The sequence below is a fragment of the Alexandromys fortis genome, unplaced genomic scaffold, assembly GCF_014885135.2.
Source record: "Alexandromys fortis isolate MF-2015 unplaced genomic scaffold, M_Fortis_MF-2015_v1.1 scaffold_53, whole genome shotgun sequence".
NCBI lineage: Eukaryota > Metazoa > Chordata > Mammalia > Rodentia > Cricetidae > Alexandromys > Alexandromys fortis.
The window spans coordinates 5,545,973-5,568,540 of NW_026067939.1; the positions used below are offsets into that span (position 1 = coordinate 5,545,973).

The following is a 22,568-nucleotide window of genomic DNA, read 5'->3' on the forward strand; positions in this document are numbered from 1 at the left end:
AGAAGGTAATGCAAGACTTTCTAAGCAGGCGCCAAATTCCATTCTTAAAGAATCCCAGATCCACAGAGCAGGCAAATTAGCTAAGTGTAGAGTGGGTGCTAGCTAGCGCTACCTGGCAGACTCAAAAGCGTTTTCAAAGGAGCACAGCCAGTTGGCTGCAAAGGAAGAAGCCTGTAACCACCCAAGTGATGACTAAATTAAACTTCACTTTTTCTTCTTTGCATCTAGCCTTTTATAATTGCCTTTAATCCACCCCCAAATGAACAGGACAGCTTTGCATTTAAATATCAGCAGCAGGTAATGCTTTCTCTGGCTGGAACACATTCCCCTGACGCTGTTGGAAGAAGACAGCTGCCAGCTTCAGCTGGAGGCTAAGTCCAAGAGGGGCTCTCAGGAGTGGTGGCCCCAAAGCAAAGACTGGGGGCTCTGGAGGAGGACGGTGTGCATCTATCCGTTCGGGAAGAAGCAAAATAAACAGCACTTGTTTTCAGGGTGTGTTACGGGAGATATAAGGGTTGACAGGCACCCGGTGGGATTTCTAGGTCCCTACGTCCCAGAACAAAAAATTAGATGCAGACCTGAGGATGGTTGATTCGTTAAGGGGGAAAAAAAAAACACTTTTGACAGTAGCAGAGCTAGAGATAGAAAAGGGTCCAGGCTCAATGGCTACAGGTCCAGAACCATGGAAGCTTTCCTAAATGCCACAAAAGGGCTTCTGCCCTCTTCATGGGTTATTTTTATACACCTTGGTTTTTGTTTTGCTTTCTGTTCGTGCTTTATTTTGTTACCTGTAGGCCAGAGCCTAGGGCTTCCAGCCTTTCAGCCGCTGGTGGCTCTCATACGCTGACCCTAATTTTGCTTAGACCTTACTCTGCCTCCTTTTTCTGCCTCCGGTACAGAGGTGTCTTAAATCACACCACAAACCTCACCAACCTCCAGTGCCCTACACCTCCTTCTCAGGAGGAAGGAGGTGCAGTCTGCCTTGCCTAGTTGAGGAGAGCAGGGCCACTCATTTTCAGAAAGCCAAAGATGAACTAGAAGCAGAAACCCTTTCATGGCATTCAGGGGAACTTCCAAGTTGCCAGAAACTCCCTTTATAAGAAGATAAGTCCCTAGAAAGGGCTTTCTGTCCTTTAATATGCCCACCCAAGCATTATTCTTGGGTCTTATCAAGGCCCGATTAACCTGCCTCAGGAACTGACAGGCTCCAGATGCCCTCAGAAGGCTTAAACCTCCTCAACACAGAGAGACCAGCTGCTTTGCCCCAGTGGCTAACAAGCAAAACTATCTTCCTTATATGGTGAAAAGCGCCCTGCCCCTTTAAGGCTAAGATACTTGCTGCAGACAGTCCCTGGGAAGTTTGCAGGCAGCCCCATCCAGTGTGTGATCCTTGCTGCTGTGCAGGTGAGTCCCAAACCTTCTCTCCCCGTCTGTACCCCCTCCCAGAATTGTCCCCAAGATGGGTTGTCAATGCTCTTATGAAAGGCTAGAGAACTTGAGGGTCAGCAGCAGAGGGGGCTGCTTGCAGAAGTTTGAGTTGAAGGAAACAGCAAGGTTACTAGAGAAATGTGCAGTAAGGCAGCCAGCTAGGATGCCAGCAGCTAGGATGCGGCTAACTTCACCAGCTAGGGGAGCAGTCAGGTTCCCAGAGGCCGGAGGCATGGAGACCTCCACACAGGAAAAGTGAGAGCAGATTCTAGGCAAGGGCAACGCCCTGAGGGGTAAATTCAGACTCTTGAGCTGAATAATCTGGTGAGCTACAAGTTTAAAGCCACCGGGGACAGGAGGGGAAACAAGGCTTTTGCCAGTGCTGATGGCTTTGTAGAAGCTGGAGACCGGGACTGACTGCAGAGGAGAAAGTACAGGCTGCTGTTCGCAGCAAGGAGGGCAGGAAAGGCCGCAGACTTAACCCTTTGTCTGGAGAGCAGTGAGGCTGGGCTGTCACAGACTCAAGGTGGGACTGGAGAGGGCTACCTGCCAGAAGACTCCGGGTGTGAGAAAGTGTCCCTGTTGCCTCAGGAATCCTGTCTTCCGCCAGCACAAGGCTGGAAGGGCTTAGCCGCGCTTAAGCTGATTGCTAATTTACTAATTCGGCTTCCAGATGTTTCTTCCCACGGTCTATAGCCTCTTCAGTTACCAACCCAAAGTCAACTAACAGAACTTGTGAAGACCTAAATACTTGCTAGCCGAGTGTGTGTCTGGGAAAAGCTAAGGTGCATTCATTCATCTGGGACTGGGATTTTGTTGATAGCCTAAGCAGAAGTGGGTGTGGCAGAGGCGGAAAATACCTGATGGTCATTTCATCTCCTGTCCCAGACCTTTTAAGCAAGCCCATTCGTCAGCTACTGCTGGGAAAGAAGTCCGCCCAGGAATTTAAAAAGAGAGATGGTGTGTTGCAGGGCTTAGGGTCGCCTCTCCTTGCTCAGACAGGGGCTATTCATCACTCCGAGGCCGGTTTCTAACGCAGAGTTTGGTGGTAGGAAGGTTTAAAATTGGATTAAAATTCCTTACATATTCCACGTCTTGTAAAAATATTCACATATCTGAGTAGTCACTGAAGAATCCTTTATTAAGTAATGAGTGCCCCGTGCACTCGTCAGAGCTTCCTAGAGACTCCTTGGAGAAGATTCTGTTTTTATCAACAGAGCCTCCTCCATACAAGGGCTTCTCCTCTTGCCTGGCTTCTGATGGGTGAGCAAGGTCTGACCCTGGCTTGCTACACTGAGCTCTGAATTCATAAAGGACCCTCTTTAGGAATACTAGTATCCAAGCAGGAAAGTTCATAGTCACAACAGGCGAGATCTGAGCTTATGGGTCCAGCTCTGCTTCATTCTGTATCACGCTGCTACAGAAGAATGTGTCAGATGCACTGAGGCCTGATGATTTGAATTCAATCCCTGGGTCTCAGAAGGTGGCAGGAGAGAAGTGATTCCTGAGGGTTGTCTGGTGACTTCCACAGGCACCATGGTATAAGTCTGCACACAAAAACAGACATACACACACACACACACAAACATGCATAGGTACAAGTATGTATACTGCTTTCAGTATGCATGCAGCCAAGAAAAGCAAAATCCCATCCACCAGAGCTGGGCAGACTCTACGGGGTAGACACTGTGATCTTTTGTAAACTAAATCAAAGCATTTAAAAAGCACAGCTTCTAAACCATGTCACACAGTGACCTTCAGTCACATACCAGCTGTGTGACTTCACAAGGCCATTTATTTGAAGCACGCTTCAGTTTCCTCACTACAAACACGTGGATTGGAAGGGACTTTCCAACGACTCGGGAAGACCGATTAGAACTGAGCAGGTCTGGGATCCACGTCCAGGCCCTTCCCCCATTCTGTGACGGCAGACTGGTCCCCTAACTAGCGTGCACCTCAGGGTCCTCGTTTGCAAAGTTAATGAGTAACTCATTTTTTTTTCTCTCCCTGCGACCTGGGGAAATACATCATCCCTGGAGGAGGAGGCGAGGCTTGGAAGTGGAAACCAGCGCTCTTGCACAAGTTCAGAACCACATTGTGTTCACTTTCCTCCTCCCAGCCCCCTTTAAACAAAGACACCCACCTCCCTGGGAAACCCACCCCTAGCCATTAACCAGGCTTACTGAGGGTGCTCCTAAAGCAAACCCACTTCCACTTATTTTGTGTTCAGAGACATAGGATAAATAATGCTTTCTTTTGATATAAAACCATGTTCCTGGCGAGCAATCATAAACCATCTGAGCATCTCTATAGGAGTAGTTCACCGCGATAAAAAGCATTTTGAGAGAACTTTTTAGTTAGTATACAGCACACACGTGCTTCAATAACAGCAATTGCTGCCGTTCTATACAATCTCGTAACACATTCACCACCGTTCTAAAGAATGTGCCCCTTGTTCCTGCGTGGTCTCCATTGTTCAGGCCGCTTTGAGAGCAGGAGTGTTGTACTGTAACAGGGATGTATATGACATGACAATACTTCTGTACGGAAGGCAGGAGTGTTTTTACTGTAATAGAGATCTGTATGACATGACGTACTTCTATACGGAAGGCAATCTCTCTGCCATCTTTGGGAGGTAGAGAGACATTTCAGCAGCAGAAATGCTCCAAGCACACAGCACAGCACATCCACCAGCGGAAGAAGCAGAATGACCCCCCCACACACACACACACACACTGCCACCGCCACCACCGCCACCACCGCCACCAGCCAACCTCCAGTTCTGGGCTAACACCTCACAGGACTGGATTGAGAGTTTAAATTAGATGTGGTACTCTGGGCTTCTTCCTTTGTGCGTCTGAGTCTCAGCTCATGTGCATAAGGAATGATAACGGTACCTGAGCACACAGCTGGGGAGAGTCGAAAACACGGCCAGTGCAGGTGGCCCCGTCTGTCGCATTCCAATGCCTAACAGTTCCTAACAGAATTGCTGTAGCTCATTCATAAAACAGTGCTTCTGGGGGCTTGGCTGGCAAGAATGCACTTGCTGTGAAGTCAAAAGAACCTGAGTGCAATACCCAACGCTCACAGACAAATCTGTCTTCCCAGTATTGATACTGAAAGGCAGAGACAGGCGGATCCCAGAATGTAGCTGGCCAGCTTCTGGTTCAGTGGGAGATCCTGTCATCAAAAAATAAGGTGGAAAGCAATTGAGCCAGACACCCAATGTCTTCCTCTGAATTCTGCATGCATACACACCTGAAAAAACACATGCTAATACAACCCACCCCCCCTACACACACACACACACACACACCACATGTGTGCATGAAAATGCAGTTTTAAGGTGGTAACTAGCCCTGGATCTTCTGACCCTTCAAACTATTTACAAGTATAGGTATATTTCTAAGAATACAAAATGAAATTTGAATTTTTTTAAATTTCATTTTACACGTATGAATGTTTTGCCTGCACGTATGTATGTATACTGCATGCATGCCTGGAGCCTGTGGAGATCAGGAGAGAATGTTGGGTCTCCAGAAACAGGAGTTACAGTCAGTTGCAAACAACCACGTGGGTCCTGAGAATCAAACCTGGGTCCTCTGCAAGAGTAATAAGTACTCAGATTGATAGAGATATCTCTCCAGCCCCCATAGGCTTATTTTTAATAATAATTAATAATAATAATGTAAGTGGGTGCTTAAGTAGAACTGAAAAAGTCATGGGGATGGTGGGAGATCTGTGAATGTGGCTTCAGCTGCTGGATCTCATGGGGTTTTCGACTGTATTCTTCAATGCCTTTACCCCCAAGGCTACAAGTAGAAAGCCTTGGAACGAAGAACGGGAAGTGGTCTTACACTAAGCAGGTGAACTGGAGACTTGGGTGACGATGATCTGAATCTCCTAAAACATCTTCAACTATTTGTTTTGACATCTGCCGATGGCTTCATTCATTCCTGAAGCAGCCACGACGGGGAAACCTGGGGCACTGTCTTGACTCATGTCTCACCTTCAGCTAAAGCTGCACTTGGAGCAGTCAAGAATAAGGGCACCCCCCACCCCGCAGGGAAAGGGACAGTTGCTGTCTGTTGCCCACCTGCCTTGGGGCTTGCCTTCGAGATGCTTTCCCCCTACCTGGTCTTGTCAATCGAGCACACACTTGTCTAGTATGCTTTGGGTCTGTGCTTTCTGCTTGTGGCAAGCGGATATCTGCCAGTGGGAAACTGTCACTAGAGGGAGGCACACGGATCTTGCCAGAGATGTGTGTTTGGCAGGACTTCCTGGCTTTCTCTCTTTTAACCATCACAGGGGTGGGGGAGCAGACATTCTCCTTCCCGTTTCATCGCATCCGCCCTCGCCTACTCTGACTTCCTTCTTTCTGCTGCAATAACTCCCAAACTAGAAAGAGTGGAAAACATTCCTTAAGGTTACGTGGTGGCTGCATCCCTTGCGTTACTATAGGCAGATCTGGCCTGGGACCAGAATATCTGCAATTTCTTGTCGTTGCTGACCGTCTGGGAGCCCCACTTTGGGAACAGGTCCTATAACCCCACAGTAAATTTCAGCTCCAGTGCTCCCAGGCCCTATGCCTCTTCTATTTTGGTATTCTGGGGTGTGTGTGTGTGTGTGTGTGTGTGTGTGTGTGTGTGTGTGTGTAATACAGCCATCTCCTTGTTGAAAACAAAGAATAATCTTGGTATTACACAAGAAACACAGAACAAATTGAGAGTCGCTCAGCAAGGCAATTCCTTTTGTAAAAAGACTATGCCCAAACCCAAACCAGTCTAGATAGCATCGGGGTAGGATGATTTCCACCTTTAATCCTGGATCTATATAGGTCAGGTGACAGCATCTCATCCCATTGGCGGGAGCTCAACTTCACAATCTGACCACATCAGTTAATGAACAAGAAGATAAAGGGGAAAGTTCGGGAAATCAGAGTCCCTTTCTCGCACCCTCACCAAATACTTTGCATTGTGTAACTGAACTCTAATTGTGCAAGCATTGTGTCTTACCCATATGATCTGAAATTCTCCCAACAGCCCAATGTGCTTGGTATCCTAAAGCAAGCTGAAAGAGATTAAATAGGTAAATTCTCACTAGTAGCAAGAGGGCGATTCGATCCTCCAATCAGACGTAATCAGAAGGTTTCCTCTTTCCACTTGTCTTGGACTAGAAAGTTAACTTGTCAACTCCATTTCCTTGGTAGTAGAGGCCTAGGTGCTGGGTTAGGAATCACGGGTGGGCTCCGTGGCTGTTGGGAGCTCTAGACTGGCAAGCCACACCTGCGAAGGCTCAGGAACAGAGCCCAGCTGTGTGCTCGTCCACATCACTTCTGCTACGTCTCAGACCCAAGTAGGAAACCAAAGCTCTATTCTTTATATTTTGATGGCTGCTCAGTAAGGAGCAACACAACTTGCCTTCCCCTCTCTATGCAGACGGAAGAGTCCACTTTCTTTGAGAAGGCATAATAAACGGTAAAGAGAAGTGAGATGCAACTGATTACTGGGCAATGGTCACTCGTGCAGACATTCTGCTGTCACCCGGTGGGGACAAGAGAAACACGTTAATTATCGCCTTGCATGCCAAAGCCTTCCACTATGACATAACCAGTGGCCTTGCAGTGAAGCACTCCAATATGATTTAATAAGGAGGTAACGATGTGCCCCATTTAGTCCCTCCCTCCATCATTCACAGACAGCGTGGGACATTTTCTTCTCAGTGCTTATACAAAAATGAACTTGATAATACCATTTTACTTTATCTTAACAGTCTGGTTGGTTGGTTGGTTTTTGGGTTTTGGTTTGGTTGTTGTTGTTGTTGTTGTTTAGAATGTCTCCCCCTCTGTAGCCCACCCTGGCCTGGATCTCTCATGTAACCCAGAATGGACTTGAACTCATGGTAATCATCCTGCCTCAGCCTCCTGAGTGCTGGGATTACAGATGTGACCCACCATGACTAGCTCATCTTAACAGCTGATATGAATAATAAATGATATAACTTAATGGCATCCATTATGTTCACTCAAGACCATTTATTAAAATGTATTTATAGGATGCTGGCATGATAGCTCATGGATAAGAGCACTGACTGAGGTCTTGAGTTCAATTCCCAGCAACCGGTTACACGGTGGCTTGCAACCATCTATAGTGGGATCTGATGCCTTCTTCTGGCATAAGGTATACATGTAGGTGTAACGGCGTAAGCGAATGCAGACAGATTGTCAAAATATAGACAGCTTTAATGGAGGAATAGACTTACAGAACCACTGTTCCCGCGGAGACCAGGAAAGCAGAAGAGAGCGCTGGGAGCACGCTCACCAATTTTATAGGAGAACTTTAGCCTGAGGCGAACACGCCCCCTAAGGGGTGGGACTTATCCCTACATCTCCCCCTTTTGTCTAAATAAGACAGAACTAAACCAAATACAACTATATACAATAATAACAAATAAATATAACAAACAATATTGAGAATCAAAAGTTTTGCTAAACATTCTATCTCAAGGAGTCTAAATAATGTAGAGAGTAACTACAATTATATAATCTTCAACTCCATCAAAGATCCGAGAAGGCAATAAATATTACTTAACAAACGATCCAAATGTGTAACAATTGACAAAGACAACTGACTACCTGAGCAATCACCCAAAGTCTCGTTTGCAATGTTGAGTCAACCAACTTTGGCTAAGGCCTAACATAACTGACATACCATTATTAAAGGCAAGGAACTTTTCAAAACTATCTTACCCTGTCTTGGCAGGATATGACAGTCCTGTTGTATCCATTGATGCACGCTCTGTATCTTTGTCAGTGGTTGAGGTATGGGCTTTTCTTAACCCAAAGGCCAGTTCTGCCAAGAAGACAAGCTCCCAGTGGAGTGTCTTTGGTGCTCAACGTTCTCTCGGGAATAGAGCGGTGTTGCCAGGAGCAATTGTGTCTCACTATCACGAAACTCTGAGTTATATTAAAGGCCATATTCTACAGCTCTCCAAAGAGGTTGAAGATTATCTATCTATACTGAGTATAATCTCTATATATCTAAAGAACCTGATTAGTCTAATTACAAATGACAAACTTAGATGACTATTAATCTATATAATTCTCAATATCTATCTAACTTAAAGACTAAAACAATAAACAACTGTGCAATATATGAAGACAATGATCTTCATCTGTAAACAATGTCATTACATATCAAATGTAAACAATGTTATTACATAAATAGTATCAGAGGTAGAAATGTACATTGTGATATGGTAGATGTATCAATACAATATAAGCATATTCTTATACAAAAATAGAGGTAGGAACACTCACATTCAATATTCAATATGTCAATATACAGAAAACAGTACCAATACAATTTTCTAAAAACAGTAACTCACAAATACCAATCATCCCATCAAACCAGTTAATCCCCCCCCCTTTTTTTTTTTCGAACATACCCCTAATTCCATAAAACATCTCCCCATCCCCTCAACCCCAAACCAACCACTAAAAGATGTCCCTAACCCTGAGGGCAAACTCTGTTGGGAGAGGGGACGTCGTCCTCTAAGATTGCTTCAAGCTGACATGGGGGCGATGTTCTCCTTAGGGGCTCCTGTGAAAGCAAATGATGGTAAAATTCCCAAATTAACCTTTGACCTAAGAAAATTATAACTAGTCCCTGAGCACTTTGAGAAGGTCCGGCCAGAGTGTTGTCAAAAATGTGCACCATTCGAAATTGTCTTGTGCAGTTGGTACCAAAAAACAGGTCTCATATTAGCGCGTAAAAAAGAGAAAAAGAAAAAAAATATTCATGACGTCATAAAAACCAGGTTGAGTTGATGTTGTGGGGCCCCATCTTCATCCTGGAAACTTCAAAAATTACTGTAGGGAAATTTGTTGCTTGTTATGGGAAATTTAAACATTAACAACAAGGACATATTCTGACATATAAAGAAAGACACAGATATGAGGAAAAGCAAAGAAAGTTTATCAAGTATATAATTATCCTCATTCTGTCCCATTTCATGGCTCCTGATCTGAGACAGAAACTCTGAGATATCTCTTATCAACAGGCTTGGAATTGAAGAGGGACTGAGCCATAGTCCAACTCCAAAACCAGCTCTACATATTTATAAAGAAGCGTTCAAAGAGAAAAAAGAAAAAATATATATAATCAATACTTACTCATGTTACTGTTGAGTCTTAGTGGGTCGTAACTATTTTCCATCCATCAGTTATTAAATATTCAGGGTCCCTTAAATTCTTTGAAGATCAGTATTTTCCTAGGTACATAAAATAGACCTTGTTATAAAATGTGTTTCTAAAAACTAAAGATACAGCAGAAAGAAAACAGATTATTCTCACAGAATTTATGTTCTAGAGAAGAAAAATAACAAAAAAGAAAGAAGGAATGAAGACATTGTAATACCTGCTCATGGGGGGGAGGGGAGGTTGTGCCCTCCTGTGTTCTCTCCCTCCCTCCTTTCCTTTATTCCTTTGCTTTTTTTTTTTTTTTTTTTCCTTTTGAAACAGGTCTCTACATAGCCAGGCTGGTCACCCTTTTAACTGACTTTAGCACTCAAGATCCTGAGGAAAAAGGGTCGTGAGTCTGAGGCCAGCCTGGGCTACATTAAACTATCAGCGTTTAGGAGGCAGAGTCTGATGCTGAATCTCGTTCATTGTGTTGCTTAGATGTGCTCAGGTTTATCTCCTGCTCAGGTTTATCCTGCTCAGGCTACACAGCAGAAGTGGTCTCTATTGAAAATCCCTCTGGAACCCTAAGGGCAGCTCAATGAAGAACTGTGTCTTAGTTCAGTGGGAGGCTATTGAAGCTTTGTGAGCTTTAAAACTCATCAAGGACCAAGCTGTAGTCATGCGCCTTTAATCCCAGCACTCAAAAGGCAGAGAGGCAAGCGGATCTGTGAGTTCAAGGCTAGCATGGCCTCCAAGAGCTAGTTCCAGGACAGGCACCAAAGCTACACCGAGAAACCCTGTCTCAAAAAACCAAAAAGAAAAAAGAAAAGATCTGTTTGAGCCTAGTGGTGGAGGCGCAGGCCTCTAATCCCAGCACTCTGGAGGCAGAGGAAAGCAGATCTTCAAATTCAGGGCTAGCCTGATCTGCAGCATGAGTTCCAGGACAGCCAGGGATACACAGAGAAACCTGTCTCGAAAAACCAATATATTCATGTTGAGTCAGACGTGGTGGCTCATACCTTTAATCCCTGCAGTCAGGAGGTAGGCAGATCTCTGTGAGCTTGAGGCTAGCCTTGTCTACATAACAGGTTCCAGGACAACCAGGGTTACATAGTAAGGCCATCTCTCAAAGAAAAAAAAAATTAGCTTGGAAGCTCTTACCTGTGATCCTAGTACTCAGGAGGAGGAAGCCTATTCTGGGTTTTCAGCCAGTTCTGGGCTACAAACTACTTTACTAGGAAAGCCAAGGCCACAGTGTGAGACCCCGTCTGAAATGAGTGATTATCGCTAATGAATGAATATGGGATTTTGGCTGGAAAGTGAACGGAGAACCGGCAGAGCACAGAAATCAGAACACAATTCAACAGGAAGTCATTCCCACAGGCCACACAGAGAGGATAGGGGCCTGGATGAGGCTCAGGGAGGGAAGGGTTCATTCCAGAAGATCCTGCCTTTAAAAGGAAGGCCCAGGTTCACAGGTCTATAATCCCAGCACTGCTGAAGCAGAGGCAGGTGGATCTCTGTAAATTCCAGGCCAGCCAGGACTATAGAGTGAGACTCTTTCTCAAACAAAAGAAGTCTACTGGGTAAATATAAACTGTGTCTCACGACACCCTGAAGTTACCTCTTTTTCTGAGAGACTTTTCCATTTTAAAATTAGTTGCTTTCCTCTATACATTAAGGAGTATTTGTGGTACCAAATTCTAGGACTTAATCTTTCCGGTGTGAGCCAGATCCCCTGCCACCCACCAGTGTTTCAAGATGTCCTTTCCTCTGAGAGAGAAGCAATTTGCTTCTAGCTCATAGGCAGAGATGAAGTCACACATGCCCCTTGAACAACAATATGTAATTTCCTGCCACGAAGGGTCCACAGGAATGAGCCTTCTTGCTTCATTTTACAAAACCTGTGTCTAGTCCCATGAATATCAGCTACCAGGTTTGCACTATTCCGCTGAAAGGGCAACATCAAAATGTCTTGACGAGATCGCAGGCATTTTAGTGCTAATTTCACTACAGTTTTAAAGCCTTGCAAATAGCTTGCAGGTGCATAAACTCTGGCTCCCAATCCAGGCAGTTCAGCTTCTGGGCTTTAGAGGACCCCCTACTGCCTCTCCACGCAGCTCTATCTTCTGCGTCCCTAAGCAAGTGGCCTCCAGACTTCCCCCAGACCATCTTATCTCTATGCGCAGAGCTCCTGGAGAATTGGAACCTGTTCATTCACCTTCAGAGGGCCCGTAACCCTACCACTGGCTGAGCCCACAGCAGTTGATAAAAAGGAGAGTCTTACCTTATAGCTAATCACACAAAATTTGGATAAGGTCACCTCAGTTTTCAGAAACCAGACACTCAGGGAGGGAGGGCTCTTTCAAGGTTGAGATGCCCGAGGCTAGTGCAGGCAACCTCTCAGGCTCCTAGACTTCTTGCACACCAGATCAAACCAAACCAAACCAAAAGAGCTACACTTCCCTTGCCACTCCCTAGCATGACCAGGCTTCCCCTTTCCTGGTGCCTCTCTTCCTCCACCAATACTCAAGGGTCGAAGGGAGCTAATCCGTAGGCTCTTGTTGTTGGTTTGAATTCCCAACATTTCCCTGTGTCCCTGAAACTGAGTTAAAGTTCTGTAAATGTCTACTGTTGAGTGAAGGGAAGGGGAGAAGTTGAAGCTAGAGAATACGTCCGCCCACCCAATGCAAAGCTATAGGAGTGTTTTGTTAGTGGTGGTGGATTTTTTTTTCTTAAAATCATGTATTCTGTCCATCTGAACTCCTTAGAATAAGAAAGCAAGCAAGAGAGAAGGGAGTTTTTGATATGATAACATAATTTTTCAGATACCACAGTTTTAATACCCAATGTCTTGAGGTGCACATTTCACAGAGATGTTAGAAAAAGTAGCCTTGCCAGGTAGTGACGGTGCACGCCTTTAATCCCAGCACTCAGGAGGTAGAGGCAGGCAGATTTCTGTGAGTTCAAGGCTAGCCTGGTCCACAGAGTGAGTTCCAGGACAAGTTCCAAAGCTACACAGAGAAGCCCTGTCTTGAAAAACTAAAAGAAAAGAAAAAAAAAGAAAGAAATAGTAGCCTTACCTAGCCTTTATGGAAATATATATAATAAGCTAACTAATAAAAATTTCCAGATTGCTTACTTAACTTTATGCCTCTCGGAGCTCTTCCTAGTTGGAATAAACAAAACCAAATTCTAAATTAGAGAGTATAGCCTGCCTCTTAGCATAAGCTTGGAGCCTTTCATTCATTGAAATACAGAACTATCAAGACTCACCATTAGAATTACTAAAGAATGCAGTTTAAATGCCTGGCCTGCCCACTGAAGTTGCCTAAAATGGTAAGGAATGGCTGGTGTGGGAGCCAGGAACAAGGGGGCAAACCCACATCCGGATGGGTTCTAGCAGCTTGGACTTAAGTCTGAAACAGGATCCGTGACTGAACTCTGTGTCTTAGAGCAGAGATGCCTTGCACCATGATGGAGGTGGGTCTTGTATCTTATCTGTTGCTTTCATTGGTTAATAATAAAGAAACTGCCTCGGCCCTCATAGGACAGAAAATTAGGTAGGCGGAATAGACAGAAGAGAATGCTGGGAAAAAGAAGCTTAGTAAAAGAGTAGCCATGATACTCCCACTCCAGACAGACGCAGGTTAAGATCCTCCCTGGTAAGCCAGCTCGTGGGCTACACAGAATATTAGAAATGGGTTAGAACAATATGTAAGAGCTAACCAATAAGAAACTGGAACTAGCTGGGCCAGGCAGTGTTTGAAAGAATACAGTTTCCGTGTAATTATTTCGGGGCATAACCTAGCCATGCGGGTGGCCAGGTGCCGGGGATGCAGCCCTGCCGCTCCTATTTCAACAGCACCAGAGTGTCAGGCTGCAGGAAAGGGTCCAATGCAGAGAGGCCATGTGCTGGGGGATGCTGCAGGATTACAGCAGGAGCACAGCCCTTCAGAGTGTGGCATCTCTAGCGGTGCTCCCTGGGGATGCCACATGGATATTTCCTGGAACCTGTTGTTGAGCTTGAGGCAGAAGAGTGGCGTCTCCAACCTCATCATCTTGGTGTGCTGTGGAGGACTCGTGCGTCCATTTTCTAAGTCCTGTTGGCAACATGGGTGGCAAAGGCTTCGAACTCAATTGTTTTTATTTTCCTGCTCAATTTGTATGAAGGAAGTTCCTTGGACGCTTACTAATTCTGTGCTGGAAGGGAACCGTGATCCAGATGGAGGTTGGAAGTTGCGCTGGCTGAATCCGTGTCGACTTGACACTGGCTGGAGGTCCCTAAAATGAGGGAACCTCAATTGAGAAGATGTCTCCATGAGATCTGGCTGTAGGGCGTTTTCTTAACCAGTGATTGATGACGGAGGCCCAGACCATTGTGAGTCAGGTCATCCCTGGGCTGGAGGTCCTGGGTTCTTTAAGAAAGCAGACCTAGCAAGTCAGAAGGAGCAAGTCAGTAAACAGTACCCCTCCATGGCCTCCACATCAGCTCCTGACTCTAGGTTCCTACTGTGCTTGAGTTCCTGTCCCCGCTTCCTTCAGTGATGGACTACGGTGTGGAAGTGTAAACCCTCTCCTCCCCAGCTTGCATTGGTCATGGTGTTTTATCACAGCAATAGTAACCCTGACTAAGACAAATGCAATGATAAACCTTATTCTGGATCATTTTGGACATATTCTTCTTCAGTGAGTATGTATGGGAGATTTGACACAGAGACTTGGGCAACCTGAACAAGTGCTCTGCCTTGAGGTACATCTTCAACTGTGTGAATTGGTTTTTGTTTGTTTGTTTGTTTGAGACAAGGTCTCACATAGCCCACCTTGATCTGAAACTCGTCACACAGCTAAGGCTAGCCTTAAAATTCTGATCCTCCTGCCTCAGCCTCCCAGATGCCAGGATTTTCATCCCGTGTCTGTCTCTGTCTCTCACGCACACATGTAACATGATGACTGGAAGATATGTTGTGGGAGTGGGAAGCGTAATTGCATTGAAGGGACAGAACTTTCCCTGATCACCCTGCTTGCTAGGGAGACACAGCACACACTCTCTCCCAGGGAGGAAAGGTCCAAAGACCACCTCCCCTCCCTAAAAGCTGGTCCTCGGGTACAAGGCAGCCCTTGGGTGGAAACCTGGATAGGATCAGAGCATGTAGGATGTGGCTGTGGTACCAGCTGGCACCAGCGAGCAGTGTGCCCTTGGCTTCCCTGCCTGGTGCCGCTCTGTGGTCACACTGAGCCTTATTCTCCGTGTGCCAGCTCAATATTTCCTTGTGTGTCCCTGTTCAAATACCTCAGAGAGCTCTTTCTACCCCCCCCCCAGTCCGGGCTTAGCCAAGCTCCCTGCGTTTGGTTTCTCTGATCTTTCTGCTAAACTCAATCTCTCAATCTCTTCTAATTATCTTCTGCTCCATTTCTTTGAACCCCTTCCAACCGCTTCCATCCTCAGGTGTCTAATACAGAATCTGGGTGAGGTTCAGGCGGAGTCAGGTAGAGGCAGCTGGTGCTGCTCACCTCTTTAAGGAGCTAAGATGGTTTGCCAAAGCATCCCCACTCCCACCCCTGCTGGAGAGCCAAGCGGGCCCAGCGCACAGGTGGCACACAGCAAGTACTACCAATGGCAGGAACCTATTACGACAGCTCCTAAGTGGCTGGCACGCTCCAGCTGGCATTTAATGCGCTTCCCAACCTTACCCCCAAGCTCTGGACTCTTTCCGTTCTTCGTCTTTTCCCCCTAGTTTAATAGTTATTTCAATGATTATTTCTTTGATAGGGTAGTTTGTACATTAGAAAATTGAAATTTCTTTGATTTTCCCCATATAGTTAATTAGTTTAATTCCTGTGATAGGAATTTGTTAGATTAACATTATTTATGAATTATTCTGCTTTATCCCTGGCCAGAAATGACTCCTAGTCATATCAATATTCTCCTATTTCTGAGTTCTATTAGAGAGCAGAATTGGCCTCAGTGTTTGTTAATTTTCAGTTAATGACCTATGAAGCAAGACTCGTGCGGCTTTGATTGTGACAGTTGGGGCTGAGGAGATGGAAAATTGGTTATCTGGAACTCACTTCCAAATAACCCAGTGGGGTAAGGAAGGTAAGAGGCTCTGGGGAGTGAGACTGTGCGGGAGTTACCCGGTCCCACAGCCGTTCAGTCCCAAAGAAACACACAGAGGTCTACATTAATCATAAACGGGTTGGCCTAGGAGCTCAGGCTTCTTATTAACTCTTATAACTTATATTAGCCCATATTTCTTTCTTTTTTTATTTATTTTTCATTTATTTATTTATTTAAGATTTCTGTCTCTTCCATAGCCCATATTTCTTGTCTGCGTTAGCCACGTGGCTTGGTACCTTTTATCAGTGAGGCCTTCGCATCTTGCTTGCTCTGTGTTGACTACAGACTGACTCTTTCCTCCTCCCAGAATTCTCCTGTTCTTGTCGCCCCCACCTCTACTTCCCGCCTGGTTGCCCCGCCTGCACTTCCTGCCCGGCTACTGGACAACCAGCATTTTATTAAAATGATACAAGTGGCAGGATAATGACCACTGTCCCGCAGCATTGCTGCAGTCAGGAGAGCTGCATGAGACTCGTCCTGCTCTGCAATCATTCAAGTGCTACAAGTGTTTCCGTATTCAAAGGGGGGTTAAAAAGGAATTTTTTTTTTTTTGGTTTGTGTTTTACTTTGGGGTTGGGAGGTTGAGGGAGGGTTTCTCTGTGTAGCCCTGGCTGTCCTGGATCCTGGAACTCAGAGATCTGCTGCGCCACCACATCCAGTGTGGGATTGTTTTGAAGGAGCAGAAAAGGATATAAACAGGCTGGAATCAAACTTTACCCACAAGGAGTCCTCTGCCCTCCTCAACCTGGTCACTGATACTCTAGAGGACAACAACTTTTGTTTATTTCCAGATTTTGTTTGTTTCAAGCATCTCTTTCTGAGGGGTTTCCTAAGAGCGTTTAATCTCTCGTTGGCATCTTTTGCATAACACTCTTGAATAGTGCATCCTCTGAGATTTAGAACCCCAGTTGCAATTTCTGGCTTTCTTTTTCCTTCCTGGTTCTTAAACTCTTTGGCCTTTTTCTTTTCTTTATTTCTTGTTTTGCTTTTTTGAGACAGGGTTTCTCTGTGTAGCTTTGGAGCCTGTCCTAGAACTAGCTCGTGTAGATCAGGCTGGTCTTGAAATCACAGAGATCCGCCCACCACTGGGATTAAAGGCATGCCCCACCCACCATCCAGCTCTTTTGGTCTTTTTCAATTCTTTCTCCAGAACCCGGTGCCTGACACCTAGGTATCTGAGTAAATAACCAAATAAACAGGAAGAATGCAAGAATGTATGCTGCGTTGTCTCCTTGAGACAGCAGCTCCATCCACACGCAAGGACTTTCTGCAGCCTCACCATCCCCTGCCTGTTAGCATCCATCTGCAGCCACCTGATGACCCAGCTATCAACCAGTTGTCCCTGTCTCTGCTAAACCCTTCCCATTCGGTGTGCCAGCCAGACGAGCTTGTTCTACAGTGTGACATACTCTTACTTTTTGATGCTACTCAGATACATGTGTTTTGACAGTCTTCTATTTACATTCCTACACTGGGAACAGGAATTAGTCATCAAACCTGTGATTTCACAGAGAATGCTGTTTAGGATAACGTGAGCGTAGGTAGCGCTGTGTTAATCAACCTTATCCAGCCTCATAAATCAGGCACAAAATGCTTGGGAGTAATCATAGATGTCTCAAGCCCTCTATAACTGAACTCTTGGCCATGCCTCTTAGAAGCGGACAGCAGGATCACAGACGCATTGAAACGTCACTTTCTGAAACTACAAAGTATAAACATATAACGCTTTTTTTCTCTTGAGACAGCATCTCGTATAGCCCAGGTTACAGTACGTAGCCGAGCCAGGCCTTGAGCGCATCTTCCTGCTGCCATCTCCCAACGGCTGGGACCTCGGGTTTGTGCTACTATATCCAGCTCTACGTGTAAATTGAATTACCAGAGATTAAATGGCTAGCAAACCTTTTAAGCTGTCCACCCACATCCTCACACAAGCTCAGAGTTAGCACGGGTTAAACTAAAAGCTGGCAGATGGTGTCACTGATGTGAATTCTTATCTTGGTCCGTAACGATCCAGCAGGAGAGCCGGTGTTGATCCATCTCTTTAATTTATTGTGTTCTCAAGTGCTTGCATTTCTGTTTGTAAAAGTCTAACAATGCCCCTTATATAAAATTCACTGTATTTCATCAAGTCTGATGTGTTACTAATATATAAAAACACATCATCATTTTAGGGGCTGCTAACAACAGGTATGGGACTGGAGCGGCGGCTTGGTGGTAAAGAACACGTCCTGCTCTTTCTAGGGACCTCAGCTCAGATCCCAGCAGCCCTTTGAGCAGCTCAGGACTGCCTGTAATTCCAGCCTCGGGGGGGATCCAATGCCATCAACCTGCAACCCCTGTGAGCACCGGCACTCACACACACTACCCACCCCATCCCCCACCCCACAATCACACAGGTTTTTAAAACGAACAGAAATGGTCTGGGGGTGTGGTCTAAGGGTAGAAAAACTTGTCTCGCGTAGGTTTAATCCCCAGCACTGACCCACACACATCTGTTATTTACTTATCAATCATAATGGCAAGGGGTGTGGCTCAGCAGCAGATCTGATTCTAGCATGGCAATAACCACAACTGCTAGATGTTGCTCGTGGCCAGAGGCCTCCTAACTTCTAATTGGCGGGATACAGAATATGCACACGGCTGCTACTTTAGCAAAGGGATGGCTGAACTCTATTGATATCAGTGATGCCATGTTTTCCCTTTGAGCGAGTTTAATTTTAAAATGAGGGATGAATTCCTGTTTCTTGGATAAGAAAAGCGAACCAAGAATGGCTGTAGTGGATTTTCAGGAAACCACGGTTTCTCTTAGGACTCCCTCGCTGGTACACGGCTTTGAGCTTCTCAGTTCGTTGCTCTTATCCTGTCCTCAGCCTGGCCTCCAACTGCTGCGCACAGGGGCAGCACTTCGCAAAGAGCTAAACAAACTCTTTTAACCTGCACTATTCCTGAATGTTACTGCGAGTCACTCACCCCAGTGCAGGAGGTCATAAGGAATGTAGGCTCCATCGCATGCACATAGCCAGCTTTCATGAACTTCGTTCACTGTGAGGGTTCTGATGTGGATGTAACTGAGAGAGATGTGGAACACAGCCCCATACCCTAATGAAGACACTCTCTGGAGTCAGCGAGTAGTCACTCAGTGCTGAGCTCAGTGAGCCGATTACATTAGGATAAAATCGGAAGGTCCTAGGAAATCACACAGAGGCTGTGGGCCATTAGTGTGATTTTACTATATAATCAGTAACAATTAACAAAGCTGATAATGTGTCTGCAGCGGTTCCTGCTCCTTGGTACTAATGGTCCTAGAAATAGCTCTAAATAGTCACAAAAGGTCAACACTGTCTCCTCTAAGTCCTTCATCTTCATGGTTCTCTCATGGAATAACTTTATAAGGAATATTTCCTGATAGTTTTAAAAGTCATCAGCATTATATACTAAATTTTAAAGTTAGACAGAAAAATAAATTTATAAGAATATCTAAGTCAGCTGGGCGGTGGTGGTACACACCTTTAATCCCAGCACTCGGGAGGCAGAGGCAGGAGGATCTCTGTGAGTTTAGGGACAGCCTGCCTCTGCCTTCCCAGTGTTGGAATTAAAGATGTGCCCCACCACCATGCCAAGCCTTTGTCTTAGCGTCTCAGGGTCAGGCTCTCAAGGATTTGGGCACAGGTGGTTTGTTGAGAAACAGTAAGAATATATATAATCAAAAAGTCCACTCTCGGCCTGATGGAGGCCCAGAATAAATTCCACCCTGGAGGAGAGCTGGGGGTCTGTGGCCAAGTGCAGCATCTGGGGAGTAGCCATCCAGGCCTACTTGGAACAAAAGTAGCTCAAACTCCATGGTGGTGTGATTGGAAGGGAGGGAGACAGAGTGGCTTCCATGTCTGCACCATGAGCCACTGAGCTCAGAAGATTATACAAAAGTGTATAGTATTTCCTCTCATGACCCCCAAAACTTAAACATTATAGAAGAAAGAGGGAAAGATTTTCTCTTAAATTTTTTTCTTTACCCTTTCCTTTAGGATTTAGCCCAGAAAGTTAAAATGCCAACTCCTTCACAAATTTGCATAGAATCAATTTCCCATTAAAAGCACATAAGCTTTTAAATTATTGCTCTTTTGACCTTTCTCACTTAGTCTGCTTCCTGTGGAAAACAGAAGAGCTCTGTCACCCTCGGGTGGCTTTTTTTTTTTTTTCTTTTTTTAGTAGGGAACAAACCCAGATACAGGTAGCTGTGTGCCTCGCTGACACCACGACTCTGCCCTGGCCCTCCCTGTTGCCCTAGCCCTCACTTCATGCATTTGTCTGGTTCTTGCAGGCATCTGAGTCACTGCCGGTGAAGCTCCAGTAGCCTCCAGGCTGAGACAGTTTCACAGGGTGCCACTGGGCCAGAGAACTGCAGGGATTGCCTTGTCTGCAAATGCAGGGCTGTTCAGAGCCAGTGCTAATGCTCTTGGCGAAGTTCCTTCCTGCTCTCCAAGCTGCGTCCACTGTCTATGGCATCCGCAACGTCAGCAGCCAAGTCTTTCCTGAAGTGGCAAGAACGGTGTTCTCACCTCTCTGAGTCTTTTGCCGAGGTGCTCTTTGATGAGCATAAGACAGAGAAACCCAAGGCACAAGGCCTCTGGGGCAGCTTATCCCAGCGCCTATTGCGCGGGATGCTACCGTGAGCCCTTGGAGGAAGCGCACCTACAACTTTCCTCGGTTGGGTCTAAAGTACACCTCCCAGGGAAGCTCCAAAAATTAGCTCAGGGTCGCTTCTAGACTTAGCTTTTCAACTGGTGAGGGCTTAAGACTGTGGGAGACGATGGCAGAAAACTTCTGCAAAAATAAAGTTTAAGTAGTGGCTTGTTCTTTCCTTTATTAGAAGTATAGCAAGCTCCCGGCTCCTCTTCTCCTCAAACTTCCTACTAATGGAATCCCAGCAGGGGCCCCTGGATACTGTTGTGCGTGTTGCACAATGCACATTCCCTGGGGGTGCCAATCACATTGACATCCCTGTGAACAGTGCCAAAGGGTTCCACCGATAGGGACCTGCTGTGCAGGTGAGGGTCTGATGGACATCTTTATGTGACTTTTCTCTGATAAAGACACTGTCTTTGCTGAGCCTAGGCCCTTTCTCCTCACTAATGCCTACCAACCACGCAGGGTAGTCTTCGTCAAAAACACACACTTTCCCCATTTCTGTAAGATCAAAACCGTCAGCCTAGGGGTCCTGGGATCAGATTTGGAAAACATGCCACTGGATTCTATTTTGCAAATGCTATTTGGTCTGGCTGTAGCCACTGAAGAATGTAGACTGTGCGATTGCATCATTTAATGGGAAAACAAAACCTTTAAGAGGTATTTTTTTTTAGCTTATTTTATTTATTATAATGTGTGTGTGGTCTGTGGGGGTACGTGCTGTGTAGTATGTGTGGAAGGCAGAGGACAGCTTTAGGGAATAGCTTCTCTCTCCTCCTACCACTCCATGTGCTTCAGGAGCAAACGCACATTGTCAGGTTTCCATAGCCAGTTTCTCTATCTGCTGAGTTATCTCGTGCTGGCCCCAGAGGTGAGTTTTAAATGATTTTTTTTTTCTGTTAAAGTATAGCACTGTCAATTTGGGGGGAGGGGATATAATCTTAGATATACTGAGGCCCCACCTCCAAAATGTCTACACAGATAGGCTCGTAAGTGAAAACTGACTCCCTGTGGAGGTTCCACACACCCAAGAGGCTCTGCCTGCTGAGCAGACGTAGACTTTGGTTTTAGATTAGTGCAGGAAGTGAACGTGATAAGGAAGGCGATAGAAAGACCGTGAGACATTTCTGCATGCCATTTCCCATCTTTTCTAGATGAAATCCACAGGGTCCTTTTTAGACGGAAGAAGCGTATTTACTTCCAGCGAACCAATCGCTGCTATTTGTCAGAGGCATGTCCACCCTCTTTCCTCTGCAAACCACGGTCATAAAGTTGTTGAGAGACTGGGCTGGAAGCAAGGCCCAGATGTTCTACATCTCGGACACTTCGCCCTACAGGGCTGTTTACTGTCCCCACAGCGACACACAGGTGATGAAACAGAGGAACATCTGCGTCCTGTGTGTGACTCGCAGCATGGAATTCGCGCAGTAAAGATGAGACACAGACCCTTTGCGAGCCACCTCGTCAGCGCTACTCACGCCACAACGTAAAGAAGCTTCCGCGTCAGGGCTAATCATTTCAGAATCAGCATGGAGGTCTTACAAACAGTTCTTTTCCTCTCTTACGACTCCTGTCAATCATATCCTTGCTCAGATGCTGACCCCCACAAATTAAAATCCTGGAAACAGGACTAATTCTGAGGGGCATGACCATTCCAGTTCCACTGCTGGGGTATGAATCCAGTTTCTCATCCCTGACAAATGAGTACCTTAAGCTGACCTTGGGTGGCTTCCTCCTTAAAGAATTTGTTTAGGAGAAGGGAGGAATTTCACACACATAGCCAACAGCAACATGGTATTTCCTTTTCTGAAGTGTCTACACTCTTCCTTAAAAACATTTTTTTTATTTATTCGTACGAGTGTTTTGCCTGCATGTATGTGTGTGTACCTTGGGCATGCCATGCTCTTGGGGGACAGAGTGGGTGTCTGGAGTTAAAGAGCCTGTGAGCAATCATGTGGATGCTGGAAAGGGAATCCAGGGTTTCTGCAAGACCGGAAAATACTCTTAACCCCTGAGCCATCCCTCCAGCCCTATACTCCTCCTTTACAACTCAGTCTACTAATTTGCTGGATATTGCTGAGTTTAGCAGAGGCCAAGAACTGCGCCTGCCAACTGCCTTAGACACAGACACAAACACTGCCCTCTAAGCCTTTC

The 22,568-nt window shown here is 45.7% G+C and overlaps 1 protein-coding gene across 1 annotated transcript in view; it reads left to right on the forward strand.

The window, feature by feature from the left end:
• The first annotated feature begins 1,361 nt into the window (after positions 1 to 1,361).
• The window catches only part of Schip1 (schwannomin interacting protein 1), a 152,242-nt gene continuing 131,035 nt past the window's right edge, over positions 1,362 to 22,568 (forward strand). Inside the window, exon 1 of the mRNA XM_050147520.1 lies at positions 1,362 to 1,404. The gene's annotated coding sequence lies outside the window, so the exon portion shown is untranslated. The remainder of the gene's footprint in view (positions 1,405 to 22,568) is intronic.